Consider the following 16,383-nt stretch of genomic DNA (forward strand, 5'->3'; position numbering starts at 1 on the left):
GATCATCCTGGGGGGAGCATGGCAGCAGGTGGGTAGACATGGCACTGGGAGAGTAGCTGAGAATTTATATCTGATATACAAACACCAGACACAGAGAGAAAAAGAGACATTGAGAATGGCATAGGGTTTTGAAACCTCAAAGCCCAACCCTCCTGACATACCTCCTTCAACAGGGCCATACCTCTTAATCTTTTCCGAACAGTTCCATCAACTGAGAATCAGACAGTCAAATACATTAGCCTATGGGAGCCATTCTCATTCAAACTACCACAGAAGCCAAGCTCCATGGTTTAGTGACCATGCAGTATGGAATATTGCTTGTACTCTTGATGCCATGCAGTTGACAGGGAGCTGTGGCTGTGACTTCATGAGAAGATTATGATACATATGTGGCTATTTGGGGACAAGATAAAAATTTGAAATTCAGTGTATAGTCTTTCTTTTTTCTTTTATTGTAAATTTTTTCATATAATATGTTAGATTATGGTTTCCCCTCCCTCTATTCTTCCAAGTTCAGCCCCATCTCCCCTTTCATCTGCAACTATTCCTTGTCTGTTCCTCATTAACAAATGGACTTCCAAGGGATGACCATAAAATAAAGTAAGACAAGATCAAACAAGAACTAATACATCAGACTAGTACATACAAACAGAAAGAAAAAGTCCAAGAAAGAAAAAGGGACCCACTCATTCACACCTTGAGGAATCCCATAAAAACTAAACTGGGAGCCATGATATATATGCAAAGGACCTGCAGGCCATGCACATGTTGTCCTAATCTCTTTGAGTTCACATGAGTCTTGATCATGTGATTTAGAGGGTGTTATTTTCTTGGTGTCCTCCTTCCCCTCTGGTTCTTACACTCCTTCTGCCTCCTCTTCTGCAGGGTTCCCTAAGTCCTGAGCAGATAGATTTGGTAGAGACACCCCTTTTAGGGCCGAGTGTTTCAAGATCTCTTACCCTGTGCTAAATGCCTGTCTGTGGATGTCTGTATTTGTTCTCATCTGCTGCTGCAAGAGAAAGCTTCTCTGATGATGGCTGAGAAAGATACTGATCTATGAATATGTCAAAATATCATTATGAGTCCTCCTCCTCCTCCTCCTTCTCCTCCTCCTCCTCCTCCTTCTTCAGAATAGTAGTATTTGGTTTTGCCTTAGGTCCCTGGACTATCTAGTGTCAGGTTTTTGGTCTCCCATGAAGTGTTGCTTCCATCTTGTGGAGTGGTCTGTAAGTCCAATCAGATATTGGTTAGTTACTTCCACAAGCTTTGCTCTAGCATACCTTGCAGGGAGAATGCCATTGTAGATCAAAGGGTTTGTGTCTGGGTTGGTGTTTATGTTTCTCCTAAGGCAGGAGATCCTGTATCGAACACATTGGAACATAGGGATAAAGGCTCTTTGTAACCACCAGCTCTACTTCTCCATGTTCAATGAGTTGTGTAGGTGTTATCCTCAGCAATGGCACCTGTCTGTCAGTTTGTGGAAAGCAACCTGTCGTCTTGGTAACAGCTCAGGTCGTTTGGGAGTTCCCATGGGACCTTGTTTGCCAACAATTCAGTTAGATGTAACCTAATCCCAGGACTTGAAGCTTCATTTGCTAACAAGATAGAGTTTCTATTGAATGTATCACCTTCTCAGCTTAGAAAAAAAGATAAAAAAAAAAAAAAAAAAAACAAAAAAAACACGTTGTCATGTATTTGGGAGCTGTCTATGATGGAATAATAAACTATGTTGCCAAAAACTATTATATAAAAAAATAGAACTTTAAAAGAAATTTTTGAAAGTTAATATAATATTCTATAACAAAAGAATGTGAGATAATGGAAAAACAAAACAAAACAAAACAAAACAACAACAACAAAAAACAAACCATGGACCCAGAGTATTGGCTCTGCCATGAAGTGCTTATGTGACCTTGGTTACTCAGTGGTTCAACCCAAGACCATTTTTTCCCCTGCAAAAATGAAGGACTTGATTCTAGATCTTTTTTCAGGCATTTTTTACAGTCTTAGAATTTATAATATATTAAGATAGTATGATGCAGCTATGATCAATAGGAATGTATTTATAGATTCATTTGATCTTATCTTAGTCATGAATTGGGAATTTTCACTTTACATTGTCTTATCAGTCATATTTATAAACCTAGAACCCACTTACTTAGTTCAATGTTTAAATCTGTGGTGGTAGATCCAGCTCACAGGCTCACAGGAGACCATGACTTTGGACCAATAAATATGACATCTTCACCAAGTAAGCTAACTAAGTTTGCTGATGGTAGTCACTGTGCAAAAGACTAATGTCTTCTTGGCTATACTAAATTATTATATGATTATTCTTGGAACTATGCTCACCGTATCTAGAGTGATCATTTTAATGATGATAATAATATGGATGCACTGTCTGCCAGACATTGTACATATATTGTGTGTTTCAGTCCACTTAACTACCACAACCATGAGATGAGAGGGTATGAATCTTACCTGCATGTTGCTGCAGGGAGAATTAAAATAATTTCTCAGTAACAGACAGAGAAAGAGTCTAGATGTGAACATTAGTTCAAGACACCAGCTTCTGTGATTGTACTAAGTAACTTATACTGTGTGTCAGGTTATGCTTGCTTTGTTTAAATGGCATTGGTATCAGCCTTAATTTTCTTTCTTTTTGTCCCCTCTTCTATTATGTATTCTAAGCATCCCAAGAATCCATAAATCTCTGCATTCACCATAGACTCTTACTTAATTATCAAAATACTTTTCAGATAAAATTCCACTGTTTATTTTCTTTTTATTTCTAAATAAGATTCTAGTGGCATTGGTGTGCTCATTTACATATATGTCCACCAACTAACATGTATTTATATTCTCTATATATAATCTTTAGCTATTATAAATAATACTGTTATGAACATTCATGGTCAACTCTTGTGGTCTTCTAGATTACTTCTTTTTAAGACATATCTGGAGAAGAGCTTGTGTGTCATTAGTGAGTGATACTTTTAATTTTAGAAGTTACAAACTGCTGCTAGGTGGAGGCTCTCAGAGAACAACTCTGAGAGGCTCCTGTCTGCCAGCAAAGCAGAATATTGTTAATTATGTCAAGGATTAGCTCTCTTCCATGGGGTACGTCTTGGGTTTGGCCAAGCACTGGTTGGACATTCCCTCAATTTCTGCTCTATCTGTTCTATCTTTATCCCTGCACATCTTGTAGGCAGGGTAAGTTTTGGATGAAAGTTTTTGTGGGTGGGTTTGTGTTCTCCTCTGTCCACTAGGAGGCCTGTCTAGTTAGAGGGTGTCCTCATCAGTCTCCATGACCCCTGCTACTAGGAGTCTCAGTTATACTCCTCTTCATATCCTCCCAGAGGCATATTATGACACACATCTCCAGCTTGTCACAGAGATGCCCCATCCCCATAGTTTCTCTTTTCTCTGCAGACCTTCTGTCCTCTCCCTAGGTCTGATATCTACCCTTATTCCTCTCTGCACTTCCTCTTCTACCTTGTTCCCTCTCTTCAACAACTGCCTCTGTCTATTCTATTTCCTCTTCTGAATGAAATTTAAGCATCCTCCCTTGAATCTTCCTTGTTACTTATCTTCTTTGGGCCAGATGCTGAGACTCACAGGCAAACATTGAGTGAAGCATAGGGAGTCTAGCAGAAAAGAGGAGGGAAAGATAAAAGGTCCTAAAGGTGACAAAAACTCTACAAGAAAACCAATAGAGTCAAGTAACCAGGGCCCAGAGGGGCCTGTGCAGTCTGAAGTACCAACCAAGGACTATGCATGGACTGGACCTAGGTCCTCTACATAGATGTAGCTAGCTGATGGGCAGCTTAGGCTTCATATGGGTCCACAAGTAAGGAGAGTGGGAGCTGTCTCTGACATGGACTCTGCTGCCTGCTTTTAGATCACTTCTTTCTGATGAGACTGCCTTATCAGAACACAGGGGAAGAGGATGAACTCAACTCAGCCCTGATGTGACTTGACTATCTGTGGTAGGTGGGTATGGGGACTTCCCCTTTTCCTAGCAATAGGGAAGGGGGAGAGGGAGAGGGATGGCTATTGGGAGGAGAGGAGGGAGGGGGTTATGCCCAGGATGTAAAGTGAATAAATAAATAAATTTTAAAAAATTTAGAAGTTGTTTAATAACAAACCACCTAACTGGTTTCCAGAGTCACTGAAAGATCTTGCAATTCTAACAGCATTGTAAGAGAACTCTAAATCCTGCACAGTTTCACCAAAATAGGATTGTCAGTCTTTTCACTTTTAGCTGTTCCAGTGGGTGTACAGTGGCATTTCTTTGTGGTTTTAATTTGCATTTTCCTAATGACTAATAGTATGAACACTTTTATGCACTTATTTGCCATTTTAATACATTTGTGGGTGACATCTCTTATTTACAGCTGTGTCCATTTTGTTGTCTGTTTGTCTTATTCTTGTGGTGTTGTGGATGTTTTGATCACTTCTGCGCAGAACTCATGCTCATAATATGCTTAGCAAAATTTTCTTTTTTCTTGTATCTGAACCTGAGATTGTTAGTGGTGTTTTAGAAGATGAAACTTAGTGTTGAGAAAGTATAGTGGCCAAATTCATCTTTTGCGGTTCACACTCTGTTCACTGCTCCAAGGCCACATGCATTTTTAAACATTTGTGTACTTTTAAATCTCATGTTAGCTATGATTCATTGGGAGTTAAATGTTTATGCTGTGAGTTAAGAGTGAGATTTTTCAAATGATTAATTGGTGCAGAATGTTTCATTGGAAAGACTATTTTTTCCCTGTCAAAATAGCTCTTCATTAAAACAATTAGCCTATCACCAGTCTTTCTATAATCTACCTATAAAGTAATCTATCAATTTGGCTATCTAGCCACCTTCTACCACTAGTTATAACTTTTCCCTTTCTCTACTGTGTAACTTAGAGGCATCACTAGATGATCACATGAACTCTTTGGCTTATTATCTATAAATCTGTCTCAATGGGCATATGTGCATATTTGTACTTCTTGGGTGATGTAGACAATACAGAACTTTAATATTCAGCCCTAATGTCAGAATTCTGATGTAGATTGCTGTCTTAAACTTAAGGTGCTGGCAGGTCTCTCCCCATTTGTGAAGTCTATCCACATCCCATAATTTATTCTAGTCTTCCTCCATTTTCCAAGGTCAACAGAATTGAATGATTTTTATCTGACATTGCTACCTCCTCAGGTCTTCCTTCTGATTTTTTTCTACCATAGTAAATAACTTCTGTGTTTACTTTGGACCCATCTAGATAATGTAGGACTATCTCCTTAATGATTTTTTTTTTCAAGACAGGATTTCTCTGTGTAGCCTTGGCTGCTCTGGACTCACTTTGTAGACCAGGCTGGCCTCAAACTCAAACCAATCCACCTACCTTTGCCTCCTGAGTGCTGGTATTACAGATGTGCGCTATCACATCAGCTCCCATCTCCTTAATGTAAGCCTTGCGTATTAGAAGTTTTGATTCCTTTTGCCATCTTAGGTCCCTTCTCTAATGCAAACTAGTATGTTTACTGGTCTTTGGGTGGCCATCATTTTGAGTAGCATGCCAGAAAGCATGTGGGTAGCTAGTTCCTCACAAGAAAAGCAATGCTAAAGAAACATCTGGTGGAAAAATGAGAAATACTAGAGAGATGAAAAGTTGAAGGAAGGAGAAATAAGAGAAAGTTCAAAATTGTTTGAGGTCAGTTGTGATAATTAAGGTTGTACTCATAACAGTGGTGTCTAGTGTGGGAAGGGGCAGGGTAAGACATTTCCACAAGGGTAACGTGTGAGTAGTTTGTAACGAGCAGGTTTCCACTGTATATCTATAATTAGCTTAAAGCATTGTATTTCCTGTAATGTTATCTGAGTTTTGTTTTTTTTGTTTTTTTTTTTTTTTACTGTATAGCACTTCATATTTTTTATATTTTGGACACCGTCTAATGAATCAGTGCAGAATACTAGGTCTACTAGTGAAGACTGGATTTTCAATAAAAGAAACACCTATTGTTTCCTCTTATCTAAAAGAGTGAGGGGATCATGAAGTGAGAGTTTACTTGGGCCTCAGTTATGAGTTTGATCAGGGAAATCCTTGGCCTTTGGCAACCCAGCCACACCAATAAGTTGGGGTTTTTACACAGTTTTGAAATATTGATCAATGAAAAGAAGTGTGTTGTCTTATAGGGTCCAGTTTAATTATTAAAATTTTATTACAACATTTTATACAACATATTTTAATTATATTCTTTTCCTTCTCCCAATTCCTCCCAAATCTTCCTACCCATCCAACTTCATGTTCTTTCAATTAAACCCTCAAAAAAACAAAAGAACAACAACAACAACAACAAAAAAAACAAAAAAACAAAAAAAGACACCAAGTAAACCCCAAGAAAAATTTAGGCTTAAAAATAAAAGAAAAAAAAAAACCATAAGCCAATAATTCAAACCAAACCAAACCAAATGTGCACATGAAAAAAAAATTCCACCACAGATTCCATAGTATTAAAACAACTCCTCAAGACCTAATCCTACAGCCTTGGAATGCAGCATCCTTCATCCCGCATCAGTGATGCTTCTTGCCATGGATGGTAATTAAGCAAGAGAATCACAGCTGGACAATGGGCAGAGTGAAAGGCTTTGGAGCACTCTAACCCTAAATGGAATATCTGTACCAGACCCTTCCTTTCAAGGTTCAAGAATCTATGCTGAAGAGGAGAGGCTGTGAGAGCCAGAAGTGGTAGATGACCTCAAGAAACCAGCATCCACTGGACACAATACAGTTGATACGTATCTGATCTCACAAATATGACATCATGCATGGGACAGCATTCACAGCACCTTCACAGGTTCAAAACAGACCAAATCAGGTCACTGAGAAGAGGAAGGGGACACAACGTCTGACCCTAACCAAGAAGCTATTAGGAATTGGGACCTGCAGGGAGAGGAACAATAGAGTGACACTGGGTATGTCAACCACATTCCAGAGCAGGCCCATGCCCAGGAGTGGCTGGCCAACATAAGACAGACTCTATGGTTCTTGTTTTGTTTTGTTTTTGTCAACTTAGTCATTCTTATGCTTTTTTTTTTCTCCCTGTTAGTCATTTTCCCTTTTCAGGGGCATATTCATTAGAAATTACCTAGGCAATCCACCCTCTCCCCAAATATAGGTGTAGCTTCAGAAATTTGTGGAAACACTAATAATAAGTAGGGAGCATGATCTAAAAGGTTTCTGGGTTTGATTTTTTTCTAATAAGGAAACATATTTTTCCTTCCATGCTCCCAAATATAGCACATTGAATAGTTATTAAAATTCACTCGTCATTGTCTACTGGGATTGCAAACCAAGCTTAAAAAGTGCAAGGAAGCTGGAATTGCAAAGCTATGTTTCAGGAAAGAAGTACAGAAGAGTTGCTTGCTGGCATGTTTTCTAAAGACAAATATTGAAAATTATTAAGTCGATGAACTGATTTTGGTCACTAAATCCATTCAGGAAAAAATTATATCGATTGCCGTAAAGTCATTTAATGACAGATAACTGAGAGTTCATTTGCTGTGCTTCTCCTCATCACATGGGGCATTGTTTGCACTTTATCCCTAAGCCTTTTTGCAAAGAGAGGAAAGAGTTTGCCGAGCCTGACAGTCTGTAGAGAAGGACATATGAAATGCAAATAGTTTTCATCTATCCAAAGCCTTGTCCTGAAAGGCTTGACTTGGGGACAGTCAGCTTCTAAATCACTCACTGGACTATTGTTATATCGCAGGTTTTTATTCTGCCAGAGTTCTTAGCTTCTGGTCTCGTGGCTCCTTCTGTGGGGGTCACTCACATTACATCTGGCCAAGGGAGTAGGAAAAAGTCACGCCTTTTTTTCTAACCTACTTCTGCAGGTAGTATTCTGTTGCTTTTCTCACACAATGAGTCTTCAAGTCCAGAAATTCAAGGTGAGGAGTTTGCACAAGGAAGGGACACATAGAAGAATGCTGCTGTGATGTCCTGCTTTCCGTTGTAGTAGCATTTGTGGTCAACATTTTCAAGATAACTGAATTTACCTTTTAATATTTTTAGTTTTCAAAGCTGCTATGCTATGGTAGTGGTGTTAAAGCCAGTATCAGAATGAAACTTTTGCAATGACACCATCATAGGCAATCAATACCTGTGACCAGTGCCATCATGTGAGTTTTCTGATATTTTTAAGAATACTTACTTAATAGATACACTTCCTACTTTCTCTAAACTCATCTAGTCTGAATTTGCTAACATGGGTGTTTCTTTACTGCATTCATTATTACCGTAGAACCCCAAGAAAATATGTTCAAAACAGGAGCATCTTTTAATATTAACATATTTTTTTATTTTTCATGTTTGGAAATAAAGGCTCTATTTGATTGTTTATCTTAGTCCACAAGTAAAAGAACATAATCTAATTAATTATGTGAATAAAATTTATATCTAATTTTCTTTTTTTAATTGAAAAATAAAATCATTCCTATTACATCTCAATTGCTATCCCATCCCATGCATCCTCCCATTCCTCCCTCCCTCCCTCCCGCTTTCACCCCATTCCCCTTCCCTATGACTGTGACTGAGGGGGACCTCCTCCCCCTGAATATGATGCTAGGGTATCAAGTCTCTTCTGGAGCATTTTTACTTTATGTAGCTTGATTTAAAATTTCTTTTAAAATGATAAATTCTGGAAATGAAGAATATAATATACACAATTACAATTTCAGAATACAATTCCCAAAATCAAAATATCTTCTTCCAATCTCCTATACAATTTCTATTTTGAAAAAAAATCACAAAGTCTAATTTTACTTTTTTTATGTACAGATAAAATGGTCTCTTTAGTGGCTAAGAAAGGCCTAAAGCCATTCCCATGAATGAAACAATATTGGTTCCTTCAGAAATTGAAAATACAATGGTCATATTTTTCAGTGCTACTAAACTCTAGGTTTATTCAGACATTTAAGTTGTAAAATTATTTTAGCTTTAGGAAAACCTCTAACCAATTTCTTCATTAGTAAAGGAAGCTTAAAGTGAATTAGATATTACTCATATCTTGAAAGTTATTTCTGAAAGTTAAAGGACTAGATAAAAACATGATAAAGATATGGTCTTTTTATGTGCATTTACAAAATGCATAGGGACCACCCCTCATTTTTTTTAAAAACAGTTTCTGATTCTGGGTAACTATTCAATACACACTTAGTATTGAATACTGTGCCAAGGTGATAATTGCTTAATCATGTTAACAACTGCAAGTATTCACCAAGAAAATAGGTTTCTATTGGAGCCTGAAAGAGATTTTTCTAGATGGTAAGACTAAAGTTAGGGAACTGTGTAACCAGACCTGGAAAGCAGTAATATGTTAGACAATATGTTAGTATTTGGCACAAGGTCATACCGTGTTGTTACTGTGCTTTTAGACCTTATAGAACAACAGGCTTGCTTCTTTTCCAGTTCTGATGAACATAGCTGTAATTGAAATGCATGATGAGTATCTCAGAATGAGTTGGGTAAGTCAATCACCGAGAAAAACTCAGAGATTATGTCTACATTTTGATGACTTCAATCGGCTCCATTGTCTCCAGAAGGAATACCTCAAAATTGCTTGCAAAAACTTCTGCAAGTTTCCATTTAAGTTAAATTAACTGCTATAATTCTTCCAGATTTCCTAAGTAACAATGAGATTGTATCTATTATATATCAACATAATTAGTTAATTCAATAAGCTCTAAGATGATTGCATTTTTCAATTATGGTATTTCTTGAATTACATAAAAAATAGTTTGACAGAATTATTTTCACTAGCAGCCATATTAGTCGTAAATATTATGATTCTGGCCCCAGAGTCTCCATTTGCTGCTGACATCTTGTAGAGTCACCTTTCTACAAGGTGACATCATCCTAGCACCTCCTCCATTAGGGCTATTGCAACCTGATGGCCTTATGGAGAAAACTGGCTTTAAGAATGTTATTAGAACACCACCAGTTAACCATAGCACTGTCCTATATTACTGGCTGGACTCGATATGTGTGCCTTCTCTTTCATAAACAATAATAAGCCTTAGGCTTTAGTGTGCATTGTACCTAGCGGAGTCCCAGGAGAGGAAGCAACAGAGACAGTGACCTTAGACCTGGGCTCCAACATTTGCTTTCCTAATATTAACCCAGTGGAGTAACCAGACCTGACACATGTTTCCAGACAGGACTTCTCTGACAACTCACAACAGGCTATACTGGGCTGGGTTCATTTTATAATACTAAAAACTTTAGATTCTTTTAATTTCCTTTCTGCTTTATTTATTCTGGAAATAGTATATGCAGGTTATATTTCATGTTTTTACCAGGACACTACTTCACCTGTATTTAAAATGGCATTCTCTAATTTTTATGTTGCACTCATATGCCTAATATTCTTCAGTTAGTAATTTTGTATTTTTTTTTATGATGCTGGGAATAGAATCTAGGGCCTTACACATACTAGGCGATTGCCTTGCCGTGGCATTACACCTTCACCCCTTCACATGTTTTTACCATGCTATCTTTGTTACTGTTATAAATTATGCTGGCAAAAGCAATTTAGAGAATAAAATGTTTATTCTGACAGTTCATGGAACAGTCCACCATTGTGGGGAAGTTAAGGCAGCAGGCGCTTGAAGCCGTATCACACTCGCAATCATAAAACGGAGGGAGTGATGCATGTTTACTTGCTGCGCTCCAGCTCTCTTCTATGTCACCTGCCCAGGGAATGGTCTCAACCACAATTAAGATGGGCTTTCACATACCTGTAAACTTAAGAAATCCCCTAAGGCGGGCCCAGAGGCCCTGCTACCAGGTAATTCTACATTCTGTCAAGTTAGCAACTAACAGTGACCATCACACATATAGAATCAAATAGGATGCTGATGCAGTCATTGGATTTCTTCTAAGTGATAATTTGAAAAACTGAACTCCCTTCCTTTCTTACTATTGTTTTTATTATTTGCTATTTACATGATGTCTCTACAATTACTGAACTATTTCATGACTTCTCATTAAATATATTTTGACCATAAAGGTCAAAGAAAAATATATTTCAATCAGAATTATAGACATGAAAAACTGTAAAAACCTTGTCCTTATGGCTCCTTATGGAACAAGGAATTGCAGTGTTCTTTATAGGATCATAGAGACTTTATTTTATAATAGAGCCATGGAGCTCTTCATTTTTTGTGTGTTACTTTTATATACTTTACTTCTTGGAACAGATTTATGGGGGAAAATGCTACAAAAGTGCCATGCAGACAGTCCAACTATATTAAGTAATGTTGTCCCTTGTTACTAATATTTTGTATTAGTGGGGGTATATTTGTCACAATTAACAAACAAATTCTGATAATTAGTGTTAATATGTTTACTTTATTTGGCTTTTCATAGTTATTTTTTTTTCACCTCGTGTGAAGGTGTTATGTGGCCCAGACTTGTTCTTATTTTTTATATATTAAAATGATTTCTTTTCTTATTTAAGGTCTTCTTTAGCTATCAAATGTCTGGGTAGACAAACTCATGATTAGGACCATCTGCTCTAGACCAACTCACTGTTCTTGTACTGTCTATATTATCTTTCATCACTGCTAGGGGAAATCTCAGTAAGGGTCAACCCTGAAATTAAATTTAAAGCCGTTGGCCCACCCATGGACTATTATGACGTGGGATTGGTAATACAGGAGTGGGAGTCGTATTGAAGAGCGTCTTGTGAAGAACAGTGGATTCAGACTTATCCTGAAAGTACTGCTTCAGATATGAACTGGACTGTACACTATTGGAGAGTTGCACATGTACAGACTAAGAAAACAAAGTTTACTAAAGAAGGCAAACTAACTCTCACATACATGTAACTAACACCTAACAGAGTGTCGCAGACCTAAGATAGCAGGACTAAGCCAGTCTCCAATGTCTGAAGGGCATTGGTCATGCTGGATGGCACAAGGCATGAGTGGGCTTACAGAATGGGTGACTTCATGATCCCAGCTGAGCCTGCAGGGGGAGGAATTGCCCATTCCAACAGACTGCACACTGTAGTCTCTCCTTTGCACAAGGAGAACATGACAATACACACTGAGGAAGTGGTGCACAGCCACAAACATCCCCAGATATAGAACTCAGACCCCCAATCTCCCTTGTTGTCAGTCTTTGATCTTGGAAGAGTTTGCGAGAATGTTTATGAGAGGCTATATATGTTTTTCTGTCATTTCTTAGATTATAAATGATGTCTCAAATGTTGTACTATCATGTACTTTATTCAGCTTATCCAGCAATGGATAGTCTACTCCATAGGATCAATAATGAAGGGACTTTGGTAGATTGTGTTGTTGCTCAGTGTTAGTCATCAGGGTTACCAGTGAGGTGTCACTTTACTTTGGTTGATCATAAAAGGTGAAGCTGTGGTTTATTTCAGTTAATCAGATAAGGGGAAAGTAGCCTCCACTTGTTTATATCATGAGACTAGACTTAGAAGGTTCTTTTGTTTTCAAAGCAGAACTGATAAGCTTGTACATGAAGCAAATGAACTCTTAGAGTTTTGATGAAAGTAAATGTAATTCCGCATACATTATGGGAGAGCACTAGCTTATAGAATCTCTCCTCCCCATTGTCTCTGAGGGAGACTAACAGTTTTCCGTGTTTTTGTCTCAAATGGATTTTGTAACTTTAATAATTTTCATTTTTTTTCACACCTGAATCAAAATGGAACATTGCACCCACATGTTGTTAACCTCAACTTTATTAAAGTTAATTTTCTTCATAGGAATTTTACTAGCTTTTTGTGACTTACTATTTCCAGGCTACCAACTAATTGTTCTTTTAATGCACTGTACCCCAGGTTTGAAATTGTTTTAGGAAATAGTGTTCCCCTACTGTGTGACCCGAAGCCATCCAATCAGGTGTTGAAAAAGAACTCACTTCTGATGAACAGATTGAAAGAAAATTATCCTAGTGTTGTTTTGACATAAAATCAGGAGGCATGTCCCCAGGCTAGATGCAGGAAGCTTGCTTTAGCCTTGTTCTTTGCTATCACAAAATACCTGAGTCTCAGGTCACAGCCACCAACATTATGTTCAGTCCCTTCATGACTTCTGACAGAAGCAAGAACCACAAATGCCATTTCAATGCACCTTCTCACATTCGGAGGAAGATCATGTCTTCTCCTCTTTCTGAAGAGGTAAGACAGAAGTATAATGTTCTGTCCATGCCCATCCAAAAGGATGATGAAGTTCAGGTTGTCTGAGGACAATACAAAGGCCAGCATATTGGTAAAGTGGTCCAGGTGTACAGGAGGAAATATATCATCTATGTTGAATGACTGCTGGGAAGAAAGGCTAATGACACAACTGTTCATGTGGGCATCCACCCCATCAAGGTGGCTATCACCAGGCTAAAGATGGACAAAGACAATAAGAAGATCCTGGAAAGGAAAGCCAAGTCCTGACAAGTAGGAAAGGATAAGGGTAAATACAAGGAAGAAATGATTGAGACAATGGAAGAGTAGAGGCTTCTGATACACAACTCTGATTAAAGACTGTTTACGCAGCCAAAAAACAAAACAAAACAAAACAAAAAAACAAACAAACAAAAAATACAAAAACAAAAACCAAACCACACCAAAACCAAAAACCAAAAACCAAACCAAACCAAACCAAAACCACCCAAAAAACCCAAAAACCCTGTCTCTTGATTTTCTTAGTTTTCACCAGCACCATTCTTTTAATTTATTTATATTATTATTGTGGGGATATGCATGAGGTGGAGCAGGTCATGTGTCTAGGTCAGAGAACATCTTTCACAGTCAGTTATCTTCTTCCATTTTGAGTGCTGGGAACCAAACTCAGGTCACCAGGGCTAAACATCAACACCCCTTATCCACTGAGCCATTATGCCAGCCTCAGATTCACTCTTAGTGCTCATTTTAAAACACACTAGGATTCTCCTCCTAATCGGCTTCTTTAAACTCTTCCATCCTCTGCTCATTTCCCAGTTCCATATATCATTATCCAAACACTTCGGTTCTGAGTTAACGACGCATCATTTTTTTTTCTGCTGCTAACACAAAATATCCAGCTCTCAATAATTCATATAAAAAAGAAGTTTGCTTTTGCTTGCCAATGATGTCCAAGTTCTGTGTTAGCATCTGTTTAACTTCTGATTAAGACCTCATGCTGTATCATGTTATGGCAGAGAAACAGAAGGGGAGTGTGTGTGTGTGTGTGTGTGTGTGTGTGTGTGTGTGTGTGTTCAGGAAGCACATAAAACAGTGTTGAAGTGACTTTCTTGATGAGATTTCGCTGTCATAAGAATAATATACTCCTGGGAGAACTAATCTAGTCTTGAGTGAAGTTGCCCAATCTTTCAAGAATGTTAATTTATTCATGACGACCTTTTTGCATGATTCAAATGTCTCATGAAGGCCCTATCCACTCTCAATATTGTAACAGTTTTGGTAGAAAGTAAACTACATTTAAACTATAACAACCTTCAGAATGATAGCACACTTTAAGCTCACAGGTTTATGAAATGAATAATTATAATCTGTTAAAGAGCTTTAAAGCCAAGACAAGGGGATGGTACTCTTTTCATTGTCCATCCACCAAGGAAAACTTGCAAAAACACACCTCAGGAACATAAATAGACGTGTGGTGCTCATGGATAACAAATGCATTGTAGCGAGAGATTGCAGTGAATACAGAATGAGCTTAGAGGGAGGCTAAGACACTTGAAATGTTCACACATAACTTGCCACCTCTAAAAAAAAAAAAAGAAAGAAAGAAACCCCAAACAAAACAGAAAATCCACAAATTCACCAAAGAGCAATGGTGGTAAATGAAGTGTCTGAGGCACTGAATAATGAAGCCTGTATGGTAACTTCAGTTCACTAAACAAAATATGTCTTATGTCATCATCTTAACATACGAACATATCCAAGATTATAAAAAAAATCCCAGAATAGCTTCTAGTTTTAAAGTGAGAAAAGAAAATGTAAAAGGGAGGTGGCTATTCTTAACTCATCGCTGTGTTGAGCAGAAACTTGCTCTGCTGCAATTATGCTCATGTTCTGGTTGTATGCCTATAGCATTTAGTACACAGTAGTCACTTTATGTATTTTTGCTTGGTAATCTTAAAGGAAGAAATTTAGTTAAAATTGAGTTGAGGGGGGAATATTAGAAAATCATAGATTGACTCAACAGACACCTTCAAATGAAATAGTTTTGTCATTTTCTCTTGTGTCAAGAGTGCTGGAAACTCTATGTTGATTCAGTATCAGATAAGAAGGGTTCATAGCTACAGTTTTGGTCAGAATGATTGAAGTGAAAATCAATATATGATAATTTTTCATTAGGGTGTTGTAAAGTAAAATCTGGAAGGTAGGAATATAATCCATAAGCTCATACAAAAGACTGTCTTGGGAACACACAGTAATTCAAGTACTGGGGTTTTACAAAAGCTAAATGATTATTGAAAGAAAAATATACTAAAAAATTGCAGGGACATTCATGAGACCTCCATGGGAGCTGTTGGTCAGGGAGACACCATAGCCCTCCAAACAATACAAACTCTTGTTTTCTGCTTGTTTGTCTACCAGAACAATATGATAAGACCACATTGTTGAACACACCACATGCCATGGTTGTAGGATATGGAGGAATCAAGCTGGCTTTGAGCTAGAAACCTTCTCTCTGCTGGCTAGCTTTCAAACTTTTAGACTATGCTGTGCATGCTGCTGGGAGAGATAGAACATTAAGGCTCTTAACCAAGCAATGAACTATATGAATTACAACCTTCCAGTCAAGTGCTAATATGTGTAATAGTGGTATGATTTTCTTTTTTTAATTTTTGTTTTTTATTTTTAGTGGTATGATTTTCATGGGGGGAAATTAACCACTCTCTGATTGCATTTGCCCTTAATCCACAGAAGGGATCCTATGCTTGGTCCAGTGACCCCAGTAAAACTCCATGACTTAGGAGGTCATAGGCCACATAAGAAAAATTAATACATGTTTTTGGCTAAATGGGCAGGTCTGCATTCTGCTTTCTAAGTATCTATGTTTAGACAAAGAACACTATTGATGCTATTCAGTAAAGTTCATATTTGCAATGAATGATAGTGAATGCAGAGGTGTATGATACACATGGTACTGAGAATAAGCAATGGATGAGGGCTCAGCTGCAAGCAGGTAATTTATTTGACCCCGTAAGATCCAGAAAACATTGTGGAAGAGGAGACAGAGAGAATGAGAGCTATAAGAGAGGAAGGACAATGTAATCTCATCATCTAGACATGATACAAATGTAATCATGAGCTCACAGCGGTTATGATCATTTCCATTGGGCCTGCACAAGACATTCCAGTTAA

At 37.8% G+C, this 16,383-nt stretch overlaps 1 protein-coding gene and 1 pseudogene across 1 annotated transcript in view; both read left to right on the forward strand.

Moving 5' to 3' along the window:
• Positions 1–16,383, forward strand: part of Grm1 (glutamate metabotropic receptor 1) — a 384,350-nt gene that overhangs the window by 132,449 nt on the left and 235,518 nt on the right. The window lies entirely within an intron of this gene.
• LOC127205010 (60S ribosomal protein L26-like) lies at positions 12,996–13,524 on the forward strand (annotated as a pseudogene).

Source organism: Acomys russatus, chromosome 21 (genome assembly GCF_903995435.1).
Source record: "Acomys russatus chromosome 21, mAcoRus1.1, whole genome shotgun sequence".
Classification (NCBI taxonomy): Eukaryota; Metazoa; Chordata; class Mammalia; order Rodentia; family Muridae; genus Acomys; species Acomys russatus.